General features: G+C 35.7%; 1 long non-coding RNA gene across 3 annotated transcripts in view; it reads right to left on the bottom strand.

Moving 5' to 3' along the window:
* Positions 1-9,146: 9,146 nt before the first annotated feature.
* The window catches only part of LOC135297941 (uncharacterized), a 35,038-nt gene continuing 20,303 nt past the window's right edge, over positions 9,147-23,881 (bottom strand). For 2 of the 3 annotated variants that reach the window (XR_010359882.1, XR_010359880.1), the window contains exons 2-4: positions 15,663-15,795; positions 13,007-13,066; positions 9,147-9,647 (exon numbers count right to left, since the gene is read on the bottom strand). This is a non-coding gene — a long non-coding RNA (uncharacterized LOC135297941). Of the gene's footprint in view, positions 9,648-13,006; positions 13,067-15,662; positions 15,796-21,632; positions 21,946-22,672; positions 22,713-23,881 lie in introns of those variants that run through there. The other variant, XR_010359881.1, reaches the window with a different exon arrangement.

The following is a 23,881-nucleotide window of genomic DNA, read 5'->3' as shown; positions in this document are numbered from 1 at the left end:
TTACATAATTCTGTTAGTCTATAAACTGCCTGAAAGAGACTGAAATTGGCTGCTGTTTATAAGTCTGAAAGTCACAAGTTATCACCTTGTCATCTAGTGTCTTTGCTATTACTTATCATAAAACAAATGCAATACAAAGCAAGTTTTTGTTTATCCCTCTGCCTTTCTACAAGGCAATAATTTATTTCAGAGACTCGCTTTATCCTGATAATCATCCCAGTCTTATGTTCCTCTTCTTTCCTTTGTTTTTTCCAAGCTCACCAAACCTGTGTCAGATTCCAGGTTGTTTATTCAAATAAAATCTATTCCACTAGAACTGCTGTGAAGTGCAGTCCTTAAAATTTTACAGTTGATTTGGGTTTAATTGATTATATTTGTATAAATTAGCATTGAAAAAAAATTATTTCAATTGGAAGTTTTAGAAGATCAGACCTTTTTTATTCACGCAGGTTTTTTAGAAAGGATAGCCAGGAGAGATGAGGAGGCAGTGTAGCATTTTATGTCAATGACTGGCTGGAGTGCATGAAGCTCTGCCTGGGGATGGGTGAGAAGCCAACCAAGAGTTTCTAGATCTGGATTAAAGGGAGTGCATGGAGAGGGGACATTATAGTGGGGATCTGCCAGAGGCCACCTGACCAGGAAGAACAAGTGGATGGGGCCCTCTGCAGCCAGGTAGGAGCAGACCTATATTCACAAGCCCTGGTCGTCATGGGGAACTTCAACCACCCCAACATCTGCTGGAGAGACAACATAGAAAGGCATAAGCAGTCCTAGAGGGTCCTGGAATGTGTTGAGGGGAACTTCCAACAGTTTGGGGGTGTTAGTGGATGAGAAGCTCAACATGAGCTGGCAAAGTGCACTTGCAGACAAAAAGCCAATCTTATCCTGTGCTGCATCAAAAGCAGTGGGGCCATCACATTTGGGGATGTGATTCTGCACCTCCACTTTGTTCTCATGGGATCCTCCTGGAGCACTGCATCCAGCCCTAGGGTCTCCAACATATAACAGACATGGACCTGCAGGAGTGAGTGCAGAGGAGAGACATGAGGATGATCACAACAGGGCTGGAGAGCCTTTAATGGGAAGACAGGGTGGGACAGCTGGGATTGTTCAGCATGGAGAAGAATAGACTTCAGGGAGATCTTAAAGAACCTTTCAGTGCCTAAAGGGAGCTACAAGAGAGCTGGAGAGAAACCTTTTACAAGGTCATGTAGTGATAGGACAAGGTGAAACGACTTTAAAATTAAAGAGGGCCAGATTAGATATTAGGTAAAAACTCTACTATGAGGGTGGTGAGGCACTGGAACAGAAGCTGTGGATGCCTCATCCTTGGAAGTGTTCAAGGCCAGCTTGGATGGGAGTTTGAGCAAGCTAGTATTGATATAGGTGTCTGTCCATGGTGGAGGGGTTGAAGTAGATGATCTTTAATGTCTCTTTCAACCCAAACCATTTTATGCTTCTATGATATGATATGAAATTGCTTGCTGGATTTGTTCCCAATATTTTTATTCATTCTAAGTGATTATTACATATATATTTATTTGTTTCAAACAGTAAGATTGCACATATATTGAGTGTCTTAATGAATATACAGTCAAATATTAGCAGAACTTAACTCATTTATTTGCCTTCAATAACACATCTCCTGCACATAGTTTTTGTAGTAGAGAAACAGCTTGCCACCTCAAAGTGTAATTGATTGGTAGGAAATAGATTCTAAGAGTAGTTTTAGACACACAGCTCTTAGTGAATTTTAGTAGAAAATTAAAGCTCTGTTTCTGATCAAATGAACAGTGTCATACAGTCAGAATTTGGATGAATATATACAGATCAGATAACTTAGAATATATTCTCCCTGATTATTCTCCTTGAAAATGACAAATTGTTCATTCAGTTAAGAGTTAGTGATAAATGAACATAGAAAGTACATATATTTGTACTAATGGTTCTGGTTTTCCTTCTCTATGACATTTTGTGAACAATTGTTAATACTAGCTTAGATTCCTTTCCCAAGATATAGACAATGTGGTTTTGATTCAGCTCATGACATTTGGGAAATTAGTCTTAGGTCAACATTGTTGGTTTGGCAAATATTCATGACAGTACTACTTTTTAAATTACCTTTCTTCTCAGAAAATACACTACACTAAAGAAAAAAATGCCCAAATATTATTCTCTTGCTCACAGGGAACATTCTGCTGCTTTTTTTTTAGATACAAACATTATATCTGCAAAAAAAATCAGTTTATACCAACAAAGCAGAGAACATTACTCAACTTGTTGTTTGTGCTACTCTTGGGGTGTTTCTACATAACAATCACATCCCATTTCACTGTATGTTTTTTTGCCCGAAAATCTTTGCCACATATTTCTCAGTGACCTATTTATCCTGAGACAAGCTCAGATGGTTAGAGCATGGTGCTAATAATGCCAAAGTTGCAAGTTTGATGTTTGTAGGGGCCATTAATTGAAGAATTGAAATCAATAATCCCTTCCAATTTAGAATATTCTGTGGTTCTGTGATAATAACTGCCAATGAAGCAGTCACCAGTTGGTCTAATATATAGAATTGTTTCTAAGTGTGTCTGTAATAGGATCTGATTTGGATCCCAATACAGATTCTTTTCGGAAGACTCTGGTTCCAGAAAATTTTTGTTACACTTGAATTACTTGACTTATGCAGAATATTAAGGCAGCAGGCTAGCATTTTCTGGGGATGTATACAACTTTTGTCAATGTTGCACCACTGTCTCACAGTTACAGTTGTGTGGGAGCCAAAAAGTACGCACAAGCAATATGTTCAACTGCTACAGGAAATATAATTGAAAGAACCCAATAGCTATGGTTTTGTTTTGTTTTATTTTAGAGCTGGTGCTAAAATATGCTGGGTTTTTTGAGCTGTATGTATATTTAGCAGCTGCATCCTGTCAGTAAAAAGGGCTCCTCAGAAGTTGTCCAGTCATTTTATAGTTTTGGATCTGAAGTACCAGCTATTGTTCCAACTGTAAATAATTAGGCTGGAATTCTGTCTTGCAGACAGCTGCCATAAACTCAGTTTGTCAAATACCTTCCACTGTTGCCTCATACTGGCACTAGAACCTGCTCCCAGCCCTGCATGAAGTTTAACAGCTGTTGGGGCTGTGCTAATATGTGTGGGCATGTTGGCACATTTGGCCACAGGCTGCCACCCTGCCCACATTAGGGAGGAGTGCATTATGGTTTTCTGTACTGCTGCAAAGATGCCTCAAATGGGCAGCGGAGACATGGCACTGAAATGCTCAGGCCATCTTGCTTCAACCATGGCCATGTAACTTAGTGGCACTTCTCTGCTAGGGCTTCATTTCTAGTTGAGGAGACTCAATGCTGACTGGAATCAGAGAAGCAGTGCAGAAGAGCAAATGCTTACTTAAATAACCAGTGAAATCCTGTTTGGAATGCAAATCTTTTTAGCTCATTACTAATATTCAGTGTGATGTGTTTCATTCTGAATTTGTGTAGCTAGAACTGCTAGGAACCAGAGCAATGGAGGGGACTCCTGATACAGTAGTGTATACTAACATTTAAAAAAAATAAAGAATAAATAACTGCAAACAAACAAACAAAAACAAAAAACCCCAAACAAACAAACAAAAAACTAACCAAAGACCACAAAAAAAAAAAAAAAAACAACCCCAAAACAACAACAACGAAAAAAAAACCAAACCCAACCGGAAAGCAAAATCATGGCCTCTGCTCCAGCCACTTACAATCCAAGGGCAAAGCAGTTACAATCTAAGGACAAAACACCATGTAGGGAAACTGGAAAAGAAGGTAAAAGAGAATAAATGCAGAAGTTTACAGGAGGTGATAAGAAGGGGCGGGGGGAAGCCCTATTAATTTCTTACACCCACTCAAGAACATTTGCAAGCAACAGCATATCATGATCTATGTGAGCAACCCACCCTACTTCTTAACAAAACTTATTTTAAAGAACAGCTTAAGGAACATCCTGTACTCAAAGGACAAATATCCCTAAGGATGCCTTATGTACAGTCAGCATCAGGACAGAACTTGAACCTATTTGCACTGTGTGTAAACATTATCGATATAGATAGATATAGAAAAAGATAGAGATATAGAGACACAGATATATACACGAGAGGCTATAATCTCAGAAATATGAGATCAAAAAGCAGATCAGAGGAGGACTTAAAAAAAATGAAGTACCTTTGCAGATATCTGGAATGATTAACAGAGGTCAGAGTGTTTGTGTGAAAGCGTAACATAAGCTTGGGTAGACTAGCATCAAATATTGACTGAGAGTATGAAATTATCACTTATGGCAATGACTGGAAGCTTAATTTGTTCCAGTAACAAAGTATGAAGGACCAGGAAAGTAAAGGTAAATAATCTCTGGAAGATGAGAACAGGTGGATGCATGTTTTGCCCCTTGCAATGTGAGGCAAAAATGCAGATGACAGGTGAAAAAGTTGTTAGGGTAATTGAGAGAGAGGATTTTTCTTACTTAACCAACAGAGAGGTGATAAAAGAGATAATAAGGGAAAAAAAGTATAAATATGGTCAGAAATATTAATGATTTTGAATAAAATATTTCTTCATTATGGTCCTCCAATTTGAAGAAGCCTGCAGATATTTACAAACGTTTTTCAGAGAATCATTTGGATAATGAGTGTAATTCTCATTCCACATTAGAATTCTCATTCTACAGTGCAAAAGTCTACACAACATTTAGTTTCACTACAACTGAAAAAACAGGGCATAAACATGACTTAAGTGATGCATAGCCTTGTGCAAGTCCTCTGCAGAGGGTGAGTTTCATCCTAAGGGAAGGTGAGGAGGTACATTGTGTATTTAAATGAATGGTTTAGTTCAAAAATTCTCAGAAAAACATGGCTACCAGCCATTCTTTGCAGAAATGTGAAAGTTTATTCATGAACTTGTTGTCTGATAATGAAATACCTACAAGATTTGCATGTTCTTATAATCACCAAGTCATTTCTACATAGTGAATTGACATAAAAACCTTCAGATTTCTGTTTCAAGGATGCATTTTATACAACTGTGGGACTTACACATACTGGTGAGACAGGATTATTTAGGTTTTGCAGTGGGAATCCTCATTCTGCTGACTGATTTCTTCAAGATGTATGCAGTCTTTTAGACTGATACCTCTATCTTCTCCATTGGATACACTCCTGTAAGTCCCTGAGCATATCATTATATATGGGCAAAATAACAGAAAAATTGAAGTCTTAGCTTTTTTGATGCTTATCCAGGACCTGTTTGCCCACTTATGCCTCAGTTATTGTTTCAGCTGTTCCATTGTTTCATTAATCACATCATTCTGGCAACAAAAAAAAGAATACAAAATAATTTGGACAGAAAATGCCTGTAGAAATACTATGACTGCCCTTTTTTCTTTTTTTTTTTTTTAATCCTGCCTTATTTTCTGTCTGATTTTGTTACGATTAAAAGAAAATAAGTGTGTATCTGGTTTTGGTTGCTGCCTGTTGTCATCTGCATTTCTTTGTCTTCATTCTGTGCAAATCCAGGTTAAAGAAAGTTTTAGCATGAATATGTAACTCAGATTGTCTCTGAAAAGTAAATTCAAAATTTAAATTTCATTCTTTCAATGTCAATAAAATTTCTTTTCCTGTAAAAGAATAAAAAAAAGGCAAAATTAAAGTGCCATATTTTACCCTTTTCCCTTATCACCAGGAAATAAATTAAAATGTAACAATTTACTTTCCCATTTTTCTTCTCACGGGAAAATATGAATGCTGGTTTATGTCAGCCTAAGACTTCCAGAAGCTTGAATGGTACCAACATACCCTAAGAATATGTCTTGGTTTTCCTATTAGGTCCCCTTAGGGCCATGAAAGACAGTAATTAAACACCCTTTTACCCTAGTCCTTCAGTCGCTTTTCATATGCAGTGTGTTCCAGATTTCTAATCATCTTGGTGGCCCTTTGCTACACTTGATCCATTTTATGATTGGTGGACTAAAACTGGACATGGACTACCAAATGCAGCTCAGTAGGTGTTGAACAGTGGGGAATAGTCCCTTTGTCTTACCCAGCTGATTATGTTTATGGCAATGAAGATTGCCTTCATCACTGCAAGGGCACATTGCTAACTCACATACTATTCCTTGTCCACCAGGACCCCCAAGGCCTTTTTCCAGTCCCTTATGTTCCCAGTCTGCAGTGGTGTAGACGATTGTCCTGTCTTGCCTCCTGGCATATTCCTCCAGTTGTTTGGCCATCTGAGCAGAAGTATGGGCTCCAGTGTACCAAACATTCCCCAAGGCTGGTTCTACCCACAAAGCTGCAACTTCCACATGCTGGCATTCTCAGACACGCTGCTTCTGAAATGCTTCTGAGCATGCTCAGGTGCATGAGGGTATTCAGGAGTTTTCAGGATGATGCTGTATGCTGATGCTGTATGCACATTTCCACAGGATGAAAGGTAATGCAGGGAATCTCTGTGGAACAGAACTGATTTTGCCTGAGAAAGTTTTTATTGTTAGATTACCCATTTGGTTTGTACAGCAACAAAAATGGATGAATAACAGCCCAGCAGAGGAAAAGTACTGACACCTCCTGTTGCTGGAGTCCTACAGATGTCACCACATCATCTCTGTGCCACATTTGTTGTTATTCCGCCTCCATTTCTTGCATAAATTTCCACAAAATACTATCCCTCTCCACAAAAAAACCCCAAAACAAACAAAAACACCCCAAAAAAACCCAACTCACCAACCACCCAACCAATGTCCTCCAAATTAACCCATCTTTGGCTTCCTCATTCCTCTCTGAAAGGCAATATCCCACATAAAAAAGTAGATTTTTCTGACAAGGTGTGAACACGCAGAAAATACAGACAAGTTAATATGCTACTCTGAGAATAGGGAACAGCTGTTTTCTCTTTTTTTGTTGAATGAAAATTCTGAGTCTTCTGACACCATAAAGTTCATTTTCCTGCAAAATTTCACTACAAAAAATATTTTAAAAATTAAAATCTGCTTGGCTAAGATAAATTAACATAGAAACTAATCACTTGTTGATAATGCTACAGTATTATGAATGGTTGTGAATTCATTTATTACACTATATAATCTATAGGGTCAGGTGTATAATTAATTTTAAAAAATCAATTGACTTCTCCATTTTTCCTTGTATTTTCTGCCTATATAGTACAGCCTATTCAACATCTTATTTATTGAAAATAATTTTTTAGAGTACTCTAAAAATATTCAATGAGAATACTGTTCATCTGTACTTTGAATTGTTGACTGTTGATTAATTATTTTCCAATAACAGTGTTAGCTCTAACAGTAAATTTTATACAGAGCTTTATGAAAATTTTAAAATGCTCTGATAAAACAAAATTTAAAAAAATAGGTTAAATTAAAATTTTAAATAAAATTTAATTTAAATTTAAAACAAAATTTAAATAAAAATTAAATTTTCTGATAGTTTATCTCTGTTTTCCTAGCAATATTCAGTATTTGTCTGTCTTTCATTCACGTATTTTTCTCTTTGGAAACTAGCTTCAAAATAATATTTAATAATTAAAATCACAAATTCTTACACATTTGCAATTAAATTACTTCAGTGAAGGAAAAGGAAAAATGTTTAGATATATGTTTGAATTTATGTGTATCTATGTGTTTTTGCTCGATGACAAAAACAAATTTCAAGGTTTTATTATTCATAACCAATGCTTTGATATACACCTAAATTAATTAAATAGTAGGGGATGTTAAGAAGAGGGGAATTTATTATATGTATGTGGTATTCTTATAAGAAAATTTAATGAGAAAGTCACTTTTTCTACTTCACGTCAATCAGTCTAATATTTTATCTAGCAAGAGGAAATGAACCTGCTGTTTTAAGAAATCTTTTCATATTCCCTCTGCTGGACTTTTAATAGTTGTTAAATTGATGAAGGCCACTCAAGGAGCTTGTAATCAGTCTTGCAAATTTCTAGTAGATTGTAACTCTAATAAACTCAGATTTGCATCTTAAATCAAATTTTTTCCATACAGTTGCAAAATCTCCAAGGAAAGTTTCTAGCACAATCAGTTCTACATAAATTATGAGACACTTGGCTGTCTAATGAGGAAATTAAAGCACAAGACAGAAAATCTGTAATTTTGTAATTACTGAAATGGCAACTTCAGCGTCATAGGTGGCAGGAAGGAAAGTAAAGGAAATGCAGTAAAGGAAATTAAAATCCAGAAGGATTTTCTTTTTCATTTCTTTTAGGCTTATTAATATCAGATAACATTAAATAATATACCTAATAGCTAACATGTTTGCAAATATCAGTAGGCAATTAAATGTGTCATTTTGCTTGTTTCCTTTGTTGAATTCAAGGAAAATCTTGAGGCATCATTTTTTAAAAAAATTCTATTACCTTCATTACCTTAGTTTCTTGTCCTCTTGCAGCGGCCACTAAGGTTTGCATGGCAAAATGCTAACACTGGGGTGCTGCAGAAATGGCCCCTGTGAGAAAAGACTTCGGGCTGCCCCCTGCCAGGCACAGTCGTTCCAGAGGGCTCCAGAAAGACCCACCACTAAAGAAAGCTGAACCCATCAGCAATTCTGATGCCATCTCTGACAAAAGATATTCTCAAAAGTTCACACAGCAGCTTGGAGAAAGAAATGTGAGAAAGGTGAGAAGAAGAGCTCTGCAGACACCAGGGTCAGTGCTGGAGGAGGGGCAGGAGGTGCTCCAGGCACCAGAGCTGAGCTTCCCCTGCAGCCCATGGGGCAGCCCATGGTGAGGCAGCTGTGCCCCTGCAGCCCATGGGGATCCACAGGGATGCAGAGATCCACCTGCAGCCCATGGAGGAGACCCACACTGGGGCAGGTGAATGTGCCCTGAAGGATGCTGCAGCTCCTTGTCACGCTCTGCTAATACAAGCAGGAGTGGTGATGGTTCGTTAAATGATCTCAGAGTGCAAATAATAACACAGAGGGGATTTCAGTATTAATCAAAACAAATGCACCTTTTATTGAGTGCCCACTGCAAATGCGATAGAAGGATTAGAAAGGAGATAAAGGAGATAAAGGAGAGAGAGAGAGAGAGAGAGAGAGAGAGAGAGAAAGAGGTGAAGGAATAGTTGCCAACAGAGAGGTCAATAGGTCCATCTTGTCAAGCTGGGGAGAATCTCCAAGTCTTTGGTTAAATCAGGGGTCTTTTATAGTCTTCCACCGTGGCGGGAACAGGATGGTATGTCGAGGGAACAGGTACAGGACAGTAGAGAATAAGTCTGTTGAGAACAAGTACAAAACAGGACAAACCAGTCCCAGCGGAGCCCATTGTTTCAGGACTGGTTCCCATGGGAAACCATTCTTGGTCCAGCAAACACACCTGCAGGCAACACTTGGCAGACATCCCACTTCAGTCAGGCCAGCGCCCCTGTGTTAGAATTTGAAGGGTCTCAGTCTCAGTCCTTGGAGGGGGGCTTCAATCTCTGTCCTTGATGGCAGTCACAAGGCAGATGAGGGATCTTCAGACTGTCTCTCACACTCCTGAGAGCCCATGAAGGACATGAAGTGTTTCAAACTCATTCTCCATCCCCCTCTGGCAGTAGGAGATATGTAAGTAGGAATATATCCTATAGACAGAAATATACCCTGTAGATGGAAACAAACATTATTAGGCTTTTTGCTTCCTGTAAACCTAGTTCAGATATGTAAAGGTCTCTGGCTATTTACATAATTAGATAAATGTTTACACTTTTTAGTCTATCCAGAATCAACCCACCAACCCAAATTTTCTAGTATAATCATCCAAGTACTAGAATCAGCCTCAAGCCATGTAATATGTGTATTGGGGTAGAATTTTCTTTAATATCTTTGTGTATACTAACAGTGGTGCTCAGGGAATTTGACTTACCTGAGCATTGGCTATTTTTGGGTGACTTTCACAATATTTTTAAACGGTAGACTATATTTAAATATAAAAATAACAAATTGAAGAGCAGGTTGAATTTAATGATTTTGTGGGGCCCCATCCAGTCTGAATTATTCTATGATTCTGAGATTTTGAAAAAGTGATGGATGGAAGAAAATGAACTCATGGATCATATGTCTTCACAACCTGTAAGGGATACAGGCTGTTAAAAGCATAAATTCTGAATGTGAAAGCCATCTGCAGAGGTTTGCAAGAACTCCAATTCTTCATGGTTGAGGGTGAGGGGATTTTGCCACTCACCACTGAACAAGGTTGAGACAGATCTAGAGTAACCTCCTGAGTGATGACCTAATCTCTTTTTGTTCTTTGCTATTGATGGTACTTTAACAATTCTTACTGTGAGCAAGAAAATGCCATCAATTTTTAAGCAGAAGCCCTCATTAATACAAATGGTTTTTTCTACTTAGCAGGAGATAAAAACCCGAGTTTTTACTCTACCTTTACTATCTTTTTTCCTTCCTTTTTTTTTTCCCACTCTAAACAGAAGGGGACTATTTTACCTTATATTCTACTTCCCTTTACTTTTTTTGCTTTATCCAATTACTTGATTCATGTCAAATCCTTCACCTTGCTTGTTTAATCAGCCTCCCCGAAGCAGCAGTGCACTGAAATCTATACTACACACAGACTCTTCCTCCTACTTTTCCTTCCCTTCCAAGATTTCATTCTCTGTTGTATTCTCTACTCATTTCTTCAAAGGAATATGTAGTAGAAATACTTGATTTCCACTAATCACGGAATTGAACTCTTGTCCAAATTACCAGAATATACTTCACCACAGATAAAAAAAAAAAACAAAAAAACCTTCCATATTAGTAAACTTAAATATATTTATTTGCATCTTTTCATTGTATTTACACTCCATATTTAGCAGAATGCCCAAATTAGATGGAAAAGATCTAATCAATATAATGGGAAATAATTTTGATATACTAGTTGTAACTTTGCTGAAGAAGTCATTTACCACTGCAGTAGAACACAGAAATAAATGATCTAGCAAAAATGAGAAAGTATGTCACATTATGGAATCACTTCATACACACTGTAAACGAAAAAGATTATATTACAAACATGTTTTGACTTCTTAATGAAGCTTCACAAGAGTATGAAAGGCATTTGAATAAATGCTTAAGATAAGCAGTTATTAGAACATTTAAAAATCTACTCATTGCCACACCAGCCTGTTCTGTGATTCTGCTGTCACATGCTCACCTTATCCATTCTCTGTCTCATGATAATAATCTGTTTTTACCATATGATGTTACTCCTTGTTCAAGGATTTTCTTATAATTTTGTATATATTAGTGGGAAAATTATTAGAGAATTTGACTTTCAGCTGACATTAAACCTATAACCACTATGCTTATATAAACAGAGGTTGTTCAGAAGCTTACAAATGGAGAACATAATAATTATATTTACATCAGGGCAGATATTTCCTGCAACCATGCAAAGAGCTGTCAAAATATCAGGTTCCATTTCCAGAATAAGGGAGGTGCTAAATCTGCTCATTTAAAAAGCCACAGGAAGGATTTTGCATTTCACTTAAAAAACTTGCAGGACATTGCTGCACATTTGGAGGTTGGAGAGCTGAAAAATACCATTCTCAGAGTTGTAAGGATGACCTTGGCTGTATTTTTCACCAGCTCTGTGTGCCAGAGTAAGGGAATGATTGGTGATCTCATACGTCAAGAGTTTGTAACTGCATGGAGCAAGTCCCTCAGTGGAGCAGCATCACAGTGAGAGTTGTGCTTTAGCTATTCAGTGCCTGTCCTCTTCCAGGTAGAAATCTGCATTGACGTAAATGGGTATTTCTGACCAGCAATCAATAAAAATATCTGACCTTCAGTCTTCTCTCTGTTTCCATAGTGTTTATTTTTTACTTTCTCCTGGCAGATACATATTGGTTTTTCTGCTGCCACTGGACTCTTGTTTTGAGGTTACATCATCACTTTCTATCTATGTCTAATATTCCTTCATTTTTCTTTATTTTTTATTCTATATTATTCCTTTGCAAATTGAAATTAGTTATTCCAGAACTGATTAAAATTTTATTTAAAGAGACTGCAATTAAAAAAAAAATCAGTTTATCTACTTGAACTCTCACACATTTCAGGATATTTCTCTTCATTGTAAAATATTATTCCCTATTTTCATGGTTGCAATATTGGTTTTCTAGTTTATTTGTTTCATTTATTAGTAACAAATTTATATACAAGAAGAACATGAATTGTTTGAACAATACTTTAAGGAAGGATTCTTCATCTTAGTAGAAAATATCAACAAAGGGATCAAAAATTACATAAAAATCACTGATTTTATACAATTTTTAATGGTGATACAATAAAAAATAGACATAGTTCTCATCAGTCTTTTCAATAATACCATATGGTTTTCTTAAAAAAAGGCTAAAACATTATGGACTTTACTCAGTGCCTGGTTCTCAAATTTGATCTGAAAATTGATTTTTTACTTTGGGTAGTAGCATGTCTGGACTTTCTAGGGAGCAAGTGGAGTCATTGACAAAAGATAGGGACACAAGCTTCTATTCTGTCTTTGAGCAATAAATGTTAAAGAATGGGAAGAAGCCTAACAAACAACTCCCAGGTTTGTAACTCCTGGTTGTTCATGTCTTCCAGTATGGCTGAAATTTGACCTTTGACCCTGGGAGCTATCCAAGAGCTTCATTAAGCACCAACTCAGCTTCTAAGATTTTGTTTCTACTAGTACAAGACAACTCACATTATCCACACTTGGAGATGGGCATTTCACAGCATTAAAATCAGTAAATACTACTCAGATGAAGAGAGTTTATATAAAATGCTGTCAACAGAAAACTTAGAATTAATATATATGTATATATTGTTCTCACATTATTTAAAAGATGTGATATATTATTTCAAAAAATCTAAAATTTTAAAACTGCTGATCAGAGTCCACAGTTGAAACGAATGATAGCTAAAATACTTACAAACAAATAGAAGATACTTTTGTAAATAGTTATGTTTCTTTTACTTACCAGGTCATAGAAGACTATTTTTAGAGGGCATTCAATTAGCCTATAGGGTGCTCAAAAAACCTGAAATTTAATTAAAATATTATTTTTCAAACAATGAATTTAATTAAGATCGATTGACTTTAATTATCTAAAATGTATTTAATATCTGGAACTGCATAAGATATCTCTCCTAGTAGGAGACAAAACTGCTTCTGAGTGCCTATTTCTTTATACTGACTGTAAAGACCTGAGTGATTTCGTTAAATGCTTATACTTACTGTAGCAGTTCCCTTTCTTTTTGTAATAAATTGGTATTATAAAGAAGAACATATTTCTCATGCTTCTTACTTTTCATTCTTTACTCTTATTCACATGAACTCTTAAAACCTTGTAGGAAATGGTGACATAAATTACATAGTTTTAGAAACACCAGTATGGATGGTCTGGAATGTCAGTTGAATTAAAGCTGAGATGACTATTTCAATTTCTGTTTTCTTCATGATACACTGACAAACCTGTCCTCCATATCAACTAGAAACCAAGGGTTAGCAAGATGGTTTCTTCCTTTCTTTCTTTACACTACATTGAAAATAAAAGCCAGCTTCAAAATAAAACAATCTTCCAAAATATATTTGTCTTCATGTTGATTTCTATTTTACAGAACTTCATAAAATCTTTTAATTGTCAGCAAGGAAGGATGAATGCCCTTATAAAACTTTATCATCTTGAATTAAAAAAAAAGTTTAATTTCTCCTCATTATTTCATTCTATCACATGGTTGTCCCCAATACAACACTTCTGTTGAAGAAAAAAAGAGCATATTTATGGAATACCAACACAGACTGACTCTATTTGCATCTGCAGATTTCTTGCAATGAATGACATTCTTCATTTACAAATCCTTCTCTGTGGAAGATTCTCATTACATGAAACAAAGTAACACTTCTATGATGGAAGTTAAACACTAATTTGATAAGGTGCCATGATCAAAATAATTTTTACATAAAAGCTAAAATAAACCCAAATATATACAGACAAGGGGGGTTTTTTGAGAGCTCCTAAAAACAAAGAAAAAATATTATTTCTCAGGTGGTTTCATCCCATTAGTGTGCTTTCACACTAAAGAAACTATTTAAAATAGAAGCTAAGATGAGATTTTTACATGTTGCTGATAATTATGTGTAATTTATTTTTATTATTTTAAGAAGGAAACTCATTAAAGAATTTGAAAACATAAGAAAAAGACTCAATATGCAGCATGGAGTAGCTAAACTCACAACGTTCTGAAATCTAAAGGTGATATCATGCTCGGACTCCCATGCAGACAATGAAAAGAATATTAGTCTAAAAGTCAGAGCAGAATCTACTGTTGGACATACACTCAAAAGAACAAAAAATAAGTTATTTTGAAATAGTGTTTCAGGTCAAGAGATCTTGTCAAAATGTACTATATTAGTGCTGACAGAAGCAGATTATTCATGTGACGTATCTGGTATCCAAATTGCTCTCTAAAACATTGATTGATGTAAGGTGGCTAAGTTACACTAGATGTGGAAGAAAACTGCAGAAGGAGGGTATATGTAAAACCAACGTGTTTCTTGCTCTGTCTCCTAATTCAGCCCATCTGAATTGGGAATGTAATTGCCTAATATTCCCAGTTTTCATAGAGGGAACTCACCTCTTCCCCTTCCTTGAACCTGTGCAGAACTGAGGCGAGTAACTTACCTCCTAACTTAGATGCTGCAATACTTTAATGAGACCTGCCAGACATAATTATTTTCTATTTCCATTCTCTGTCTGCTGAGATACCACAAAATTACACTAACTCTGATGAAAACTGAACAGACAGTTTCCACTAGTCTTTGAATGGTCACAAGAGCTGGGTAATACATGATTTACATACTGATAAACAATAATTTAAAAATTATGGGTGTGTAGTTTTCCTTTGCCCAGATGTGAGTGTAACTAATAGAAACTGCAAAAGAGCATGTAGAAATACAGTGCAGTCAGTGTTAAAATTGTACAGGGTTTTCAACTGGCATTGTCTGGTCTGGCTTTCAAAATCAGATTTCAACAAATAGATTACTATTTCTAGTATTATATTTGAGATTTCAGCCAAAAATCTTCTATATTTTTATGTTTAAAAAAAACCCCAAAACATTAATTTGCAGCTATGAAGCATTTTTCCAGTGAGTATCAGATCTCACCATAGTCTGTGATATAGTCTCTGGTCACTGGCCTCACTGTCACCAGTAAGGGGTTTTCAGAGAAATTATATAAAAACAGAATCATAAAAAGGTTTGGCTTGAAAGTGAAATTTAAAAATCACCTAGTTCAACCCCACAACAATAAGCAGGAGTATCTTCATCTAGACAGGCTTTCTTAAAAGCCCTGTCCAATCTGACCTTGAATATTTCCAGGACAAGGCAATCTACAACCTCTCTGGACAATCTGTTCCAGGGTTTCATAAGCCCCATTATGAAAAACTTCTTCCTTTTATTTAGGTTGAATCCATGCTCTTCTAGTTTAAAACCATCCCCCCTTGTCCTATCACTACATGCTCTTGTACAAATTTCCTGTTCAGCTTTCCTGTAGGTCCCTTTAATTACTGAAAGAGCACAAAAAACCTCTTCCTGGAGCCAGCTCTTCTCCAGGTTAAATCCATAATTCTCCTAACCTTTTCTCACAGGAGAGATGTTCCAAACTTCTGATCATGTTGATGACCCCACTCTGGACCCAATCCAAGAGTTTATATCCTTCACAATCTGGGGTGGTGACATAGTTGAAGCCTTTCTGTACCTGAAGGGATCCTACAACAAAGATGTAAAAATACTTTTTACAAGGGCACATAGTGACAGGACAAAGAGGAATGGCTTCAAAAGGAGAGTAGTTTTATGTTATATATTAGCAAGAAATTCTTTACTGTGAGGGTGGTGAGGTCCTGAAACAGGTTGCCTAGAGAAGCTGTAGATGCCCCACCCTGTGTCGAAAGGTTCAAGGCCTGGTTCCATGGGGACTTGAGTGACCTGGTCTGGTGAAAGATGCTCAGAACTCAGCAATCTTTTTCTCTTCTAATCCAGGCCATTCTAGAATCATATGGTTATATATAATTTTCTATAGCTTTATAATTCAATATGTGTATCAGTTTATAAAAAGTGAAGAATAGATCTGTCAAAAAGTAACATTAAGTACATTATAATAACTGAGAAAAATAAGGAGGAATCTAAAAACTATTGTAGCCTCAGTATTTTATTTAATATTCTTCCCACAAAACTGTACAACTGAGCAATAGAGGGAAAACTGTTTATTTTCAGGTTTAGGCAGGGACACCCTGAATAGGTGAAACTCATCCAAGGAGATTGACTACCCCTTGAGATGTAATGTGAAGAATGCTTGGAGGACTATTCCTTGTTGAGTAAGCGCTAGCTGACTGTGAAGCACTGCAGCATTGACCTGAAGTCAGTCCTTACTGTGAAGAGTACTGTTCTTAGCGACTTAGGGGTTCTGTAGAATACAGCAAACCAAATAAAAAACCCTGCTGAAAGTTTCTGAACTGAAATCAAGCTCAGAAGAAGAGATTTTTAAAGATATTGTGAAATTTATGAAAATGTCTTCATTAATCAAAAATAGGCTGAAATATATGAGGGTTTGAGATTACTTTATCTGAAATAGTTCTCCATTCATTAATGTCAACATGAAATGCTTAAGGACCTGAATAAAAAACACAGTGATTCTGATCACCCTGATTGCTTACTTTATTACACGTATCCTCTTTCTCCCACCCCCCCTCCCCCCCACTTTTTAAGGTTTTACATTTCTAAGTGTTATGTCCATGATTCTTTCTGTCTTTGTGGTCAGACATGCAAGAGAAATGCAGAACTACAAAATTGGGAATTAAAAGAATAAACAGTGTTTCAAGGGAATTAAATATAAATTATGACAGGCTACTTAAATGTATAAAAATCCAAGAACTCTGTCAGGAATTACTTGAGCCATTAAGAGATGAGTGGGAAGCTAGTGACAGATACTGTAGCTGACAGCCTGAAATAATTCTTTGCTTCATTTTTCACTCAAATAAATGGAGGGTTAAACCCCAGAGAGCAAGGAATGGTAAATTTTCCTGTGGAGTGAATTAAAAAGTGGGAAACAGGGAAAGATTAGAGACTTCATGTCTGATAGTTCAAAGTGGTGTATTAAATATATTTGAGGTACTTTGTAGCTGTGAATGATGATGTAAATAGCAGGGGATCTAGGACAGGTACCATAAAGAATTTTGGGAGTGTATAAACAGATATAGAATGTAGCAAGCAGAATTTCTCTTCTTGGTCATTCTGAACAGAGCTTGTAACAGACACCACCATTTGCACTTACTAGAGGAGAGAAACTGGCTTGCTGAGGAACAAAAAGGTTTGAAGACATTAAAGCCAAAAGTCTGAATAGGGATAGAGGAGATCTCTCTGCAATCCAGAGCATCCCTCCAGTTGTGGTTCCAAAAGACCTGCCTGTAGATGTCCTCTCTCCCTCTTCAACTCAGTCACTACTGAGTCCCCACTGTTGCTGTGAAATTCTGTGCTGACAGGAAACTCCCCGGAGTTATGTGTGGCTGGAATCTTTTCTCTTCCAGCCTAATGGAATAATACAGAACTACATGAAATGAAACAAAAAAATACTTAAGAGCAACAAATCCCTGATGCAGACTAGGGAAACCTTGGGGGGGTTTGTGGGAGTGTCCTTAACATGCACTCTATAGTCCCACAGCAGGCTACATTTGGAGTTTGCGTTGGGGACTGGAAAACTGAGAGCCACGGCTCCTTCACCACCACTGTGCTGCTTCTCATGACAGGCTTTATTGGTCCCTGCATACCTCATAATTCCACTTTTGCCCACCTGTTTTTCCCAGATATACCAGCTCAAAGGGGCTGCTTAAAAAGATGCTCTGTAGCATCCAGCTCTGTGATTCATTTCAGATGGGACATGAGACATTGTTAGGCAGTATGTAGAAAGGATTTTGTTTTATCCTGTTTACTTTTTTCCTACTTCATACTGTTTTCTTAGGCAAACTCTTATAAAAAACCCAGGGAATTTTTGTTTGAATACAGCTTTCTAAACTGAGCTATTTTCAATCTAAAACAAAGCTCTCTTACATATTGTAGTCTTAGTGCAAGCTTGTGATGCTCCTGGGATGACATGTAATGTTATTGCCTAAAGGTCTCTCAGACAATATGCATTTTTACCTATTTCCTACTGAGAAAGTATTTATATTGCTTCTTTAGGGTTTACCCCAATAATTCTTTCTTTTATTTTTCTTTTACATATATTGCTCCATATTTAATTATGTTAGCCACCATAGCATGTGTCCTTAAATACCACAAACATTTCTCTGAAGTGTCACAGCCTAGATTTAACATGGCTGGACAATATTTATTTCAGCATTGTTAAAGTATGGTGATAAAACTGAGAAGAAAAAAAATGCAGGCCTTAGCATTGTAAACTATCATATCTGAGCTCCATTTTCAGCATGTGAGTTGCCCCAATTCCTTCACAGCATCACATATCTGCTCAAACATCTGTTGAACTCATAGCAGAACTCCTGCTTTACTCTCTAATAATGGTAGTATTTATTTTAATTTTTGTTTGTTTCTTATTGTTTTTGATAATATACTTCCAGTTTTCTATAAAATTGTCTTCTAATTCCCCATCATTGTAAAAAAACGATGATTTGTCCAACCATATGCAACAATTCCTACAGCTTTTTAAATATTTTAATGTTATTACTATAATTCATAATGTGTTTAATAATGCAATTCTGAAAAAAAAGAAAAACTCTCTCATTAAAAATAATTGAAAACACAGTGGGGACCTTTTAAAGGAATTGTCTTAATTAAAAAGTCAGACATGACAGTGCATTTCTGCTCATTTTTTTTACACTCTCTGGATTATAAAAGTCTCTTGGTTTTCCATCTGGTGATATTAAATTCACCTCAAGACAAATGGACAGAATGGATGTTTTGTATTGATTGACTTACTGAAGAAAATAGTTTCATACCTAGAGAATATTTGCTGCCTCATCCTTATTGCCACACTTTTCAGGTTTGTGTTCCTATTCTTATTCTTATTCCTATTCCTATTCCTATTCCTATTCCTATTCCTATTCCTATTCCTATTCCTATTCCTATTCCTATTCCTATTCCTATTCCTATTCCATTCTTTCACAATTTTAGAACAGCACACTGCCTTCTAGTAACTTAAATTTTATATATTTTGCTTTTTTCCCTGCATTAATTAAATTAATTTGGGAAAAATATTTTAACAAAATCTTCATCTTGCACAAATAACTGACACCATAAGTAAGTATGCTTATTTCATGCATTAATGATTCCATTATTCCAGTTACTTTTACTGGATATCTGGGAGGGGCAAGTAAACCCAAAGTTCTTTTCTGGAAAAACTGCACAACAACTTGACTTTCCATTAACAGAACATCTCTCAGTTCAGTTCCATCCACATCTAAAAAGTAAAACAAAACAATTCTATACAAATAAGTTAGAAAGGTTGTTTATCAGGATACATCCAGGATAAAACTGGCTGTTAGTAATGTTTTTCCAGGAGGAGCTATTTGTTTTTCCTTTAGGGGGAATCAGTGTTTTGGAGGAAAAAAGTATGCATTCCTCTTAAGTAGGAACAAAGAATGTTTAGTCTACATGAAAGGAAAAGCTTCTTTTTTCCCAAAAGGATTGTGCAGTCTCCATCATTGGAGATACTAAAAATGTGACTGAATATGGTCCTGGACAACTGCCTTGAGCAGGAGGTTGGACACAATGACCATCTGAGGCACCTTCCAGCCTTGCCCCTATGTTCCCATGAAGTATTTATAGTCTGAAAGTCCAATAGACTTTCATGTTTTCATTTGTCATGGGTAATTCTTGAAATTAAATTTTTTTTCAATCCTACACGGGAGAAAAGTTTTTCTATCCAAAGTATTTGTACGTAAGAAACTGTTATTACAAACAAAATTAATTTAAATATATTTCATATTAACTTCATTAGAAGAGAAGGAGAAGGAGAAGAAGAAATAAGTCCCCCTGTCTGCTTTAAACTAATTTTTCCCCTAGATTTTTTTTTCTCTTTTACTAGTCTGAGTGAGATCACAGAATCACAGGATGGCCTGGGTTGGAAAGCACCATAAAGATCATCCAGGTTCCAAGCCCCTCGATGTGGACAGGGACAAGTTTCATTAGAGCAGTTTGCTCAGAGCCCCATCCAACCAGGACTTGAACACTTTTAGGGATTGGGCATCCAAAGATTCTCTAGACAACCTGTTTCAATAAATTCTCTAGACAACCCTTATAATAAATGTTTTGGTTTTTTTCCTAATATCTAGTCTAAACTTCCTCTCATTCAGCTTGAATGCATTTACCCTTGTTCTGCCACCATGTGCTGTTGTAAAAAGTCCCTCTGACAAGCACCACATCAGTGTCTCTTCAGCGTAGCATGAATTATCAAATATGCTATTCAAAAACAAAACCCAGAAGATGGGAAATCTATCAGAAAATGAAGTGAAATATAAGCAAAGTGAAAACTCTGAAATACATTGGGATGAAACTGAGAGATTGATCTATAGCAGTTCTAATTGCTTTATTGGAGAGAACCAGAAATATTTCTTATATATCTGGATTATAGTCAAGGGAATCTTTGAGTTTTTCTGTCAGACAGTAAGAGGTGAGCAACTGAAAGTCATGAAGATGAATCCCTGATATGTAACTTGTAGTGAAGTTTTCTGTAAATAGTGGACTGAGAATGCCAGCTCCTTTAACATTTGCTATATGGTGAAAATGAAGTAAGGGCCATTTTGTTCATTTTCAGATTAATATGTCTAATGAATTAATGTACACTGATAAGATATTAAATGTGCCCCTGTTATCACCAGAGAAGAACACCCCTCTGCACTCTCAAATGTTGCTCTTAGTGCTGATGTCATTAAGAAAAATGCATTTAAGTTAGAAGTCCTTTTCTTATGGCAATTCTCCAAGATAACTTTCCAAGTCAGTAGGAGCAGCTGATACTGAATGTCACGTCTCAGTTTTGCCACAAATATTCAAGATAAAGAAAGACTGGGGTAAGGAGAATAAACGACAATGAAGTTATGAAAATAAGGAAAAACTGTCACGCTGATTACTTTGATTCATTCCACCACAACACCAGCAGAGATTATTCATAGATGCCTGTTGGAATCCATTTATGAATGCTTCCGACTACTCATCTAAATCATAAATAAAATGCTTCATATGTTTCATTGCTTAAAATCTGTATATGCTAACAAATCTTCAGTTTCTTTTTGAAGAGAGTCTTATTATTTTGATGCACACATACTGAATGTCATTCTGAAGTTTTATATCAAACTTCTTTTTGTGGTATTTAAAGGCTTCCCAGTAATGATTGTCATTAATATTGTCAAAATACCAATCTTTTCTGTTACTCTCAGTAACGTGTATGAACAATATAGAATGTCTAAGAGTAATTGCTAATGTTAGTCAAAAACATAATAAAGGCTTTGAAAGGATAACTTTTTCCAGAATTGTCAGAAACAATACATGCATATTAAGCTCTTTTAACAAGATAATTAAAAAAGAGTTGTCATGCATCTCACCTTAAGAAAGATGTTGCTTTATTCCAGAGATTGGTCCTGACTTGTCAGTATAAAGAAGGTGACAAGGTAATGAAGTTGATCTGATGAAATATCAAGTTGTTATCCTTTTCTCTGATACTGTATTTCATGTCATACAGTTATCTATGTCCTTTGACTTCAACAGCCATATGGCATTCAGAATTACACATCAAACCAGGCTGTGCTCTGCCTCAATGCATAGTTGCAAACCATGATGAGATACAGTATTATATTTTGATGTTTATAAATCAGATTCTCCTCAGAGATATCACACAAATAAATCAGAGATAGTTTTCTAGAAAACAAATTAAGAAAACCAACATGACTGGAAGTGGTCTTCATCAAAGTCATACAGGAACAGCTGTTCAGTTGAAATTTGAGTAATTTAAACCAGTAGTTTAACTGCATCCCATCTAGTTAAAACATACTGTGCTCATGTGCACAAAGCATATAAAAATGTCTAAAATGCAAGGAAATATTGATATGCTTTGGTATAGATAGAATGATGACCAAAGTAAAAGACTGAACCATGCTCTTATATGGTTTGTTTTAATTTAGTAAGCTTTAATATTGAAGTTGATATCTCTTAAAAATTATCTATTGTGTTTGACATAGAAAAAACCTTCTAATTTATAAATGTAAATTAAATACTGAGATTCATTTTACAGTATTTGATATGCCATGTATTTATAGGTTAGGAAACAACTTCACCCTTAACAGAAGAGACTAAAGGAAAAAATGTCACAGACACATGGAAAATACCAACCACAAGTGCACAAAGATTCCATCTGACGAACTTTTAGTACCTGAATATTTCAGTGTCTCTGTAGATGTGTTTGTAAGTCACAATTGTTAGAGCTACTAGTTATGAAGAGCAAAACACTTAAAAGTGCTGCATGTTGTACTGGTACAGCATAAACACTGAATGAACCCCGGTGAAGTACAGTAATACAAACAGTCTGAAAAATGCAACAATTAGCAAACCTAAACATTTAGGCAAATGAAAGTAGACCAAAACTTACAGATAAAATAGGCAGGGTTATCCAATGCAAACAACACCTTTTAAAACATATAAATGGATTTCAGTCCTTTGAAACATTGTCAAGACTTAATCAGGAAACAAAATGCCTGTTTACAATTTACTTATTTATGTGTCTTGGAGTTAATGCAATTATGCCTTATCAACCAGTATGCAGTGCTAATTTCATTTTGCCACATCCACAATACTGAAGAATGCTAAAAAAAATCACCATGGTCTTCATTTGTATCTTATAAGACTTCTGCATCTGTATTTACATGTACATTTTATATTAAAACATGTAAATAATATTTCATGGTAGCAAATTAAAATATATATGGAAGCAACTGCATATGAAAAATATGCAATTATTTGTAAATATGTCAAAAGTTTACAATAGTTAGAAGTGTATTAGTTGTTTTATAAGTTCAAAATCCAGTTAATATGGAAATTAAATTTTAAAAACTATAGATCCAGCCTCAGAGGGTTATTTTTTAAATAAGAAATCTTCAGACTTTGAAGATATAATTGTATAATCATGGTGCCATTTTGTGACATTCTAAAAGGTTTATAAGTGTTAAATCTATTCAAGTATGTGTATCTGAGATTTAAAGTTCATAATTTTAACATCAAACCTATATAATGCTGACATAAACCTTCATTGCTTTGTCGAGGTGGATGGCTTTTTTTGAGATTTATTCAGAAGAAAACACTGAAACTTAAACTGTGATTTTATCTCAGTCCTACAGAATATGAATAAGTAAGACTCCAAAGGGAATGTTCAGAATTTTTCCCTGTGTTTTAGTTGAATGTTTCAAGCAGCTTCTGTAAAAAAATTTCTACTTTGGACTCTTGGTTTTGTTTTTGTTTGGCTTTGAAGTGTTTTTGGGAATTTTAGTGAGGGAATCCAGTATTTCTAACTTTCAGGCTTCAAAAATGAATACAAAGCATTTAAAAGACCAGTCATGCCTGAGAAAATCACAAACTTTGCCACTGAGAAAAACTGGGAGGGTACATTTTCAAGTCTGCCTCATTAGCATTACCAGCAGCACTCTGTTCTTAACTAATATTTCATCTAAATGTTTGATCCCAGTACCTGGAAGTTTTGAAACAATGCAATAGGCTGCATTCACAAGGAAAGCAGGTTTTTTTGGGGGTTTTTGGGGGTTTTTTTTTGTTTGTTTGGTTGGGTTTTTTTCTTTTTATTTTCTTT

The sequence above is a fragment of the Passer domesticus genome, chromosome 3 (genome assembly GCF_036417665.1).
Source record: "Passer domesticus isolate bPasDom1 chromosome 3, bPasDom1.hap1, whole genome shotgun sequence".
NCBI lineage: Eukaryota > Metazoa > Chordata > Aves > Passeriformes > Passeridae > Passer > Passer domesticus.
The sequence above is the reverse complement of the archived record's forward strand: the minus strand, read 5'-3'. Positions and strand labels throughout refer to the sequence as shown.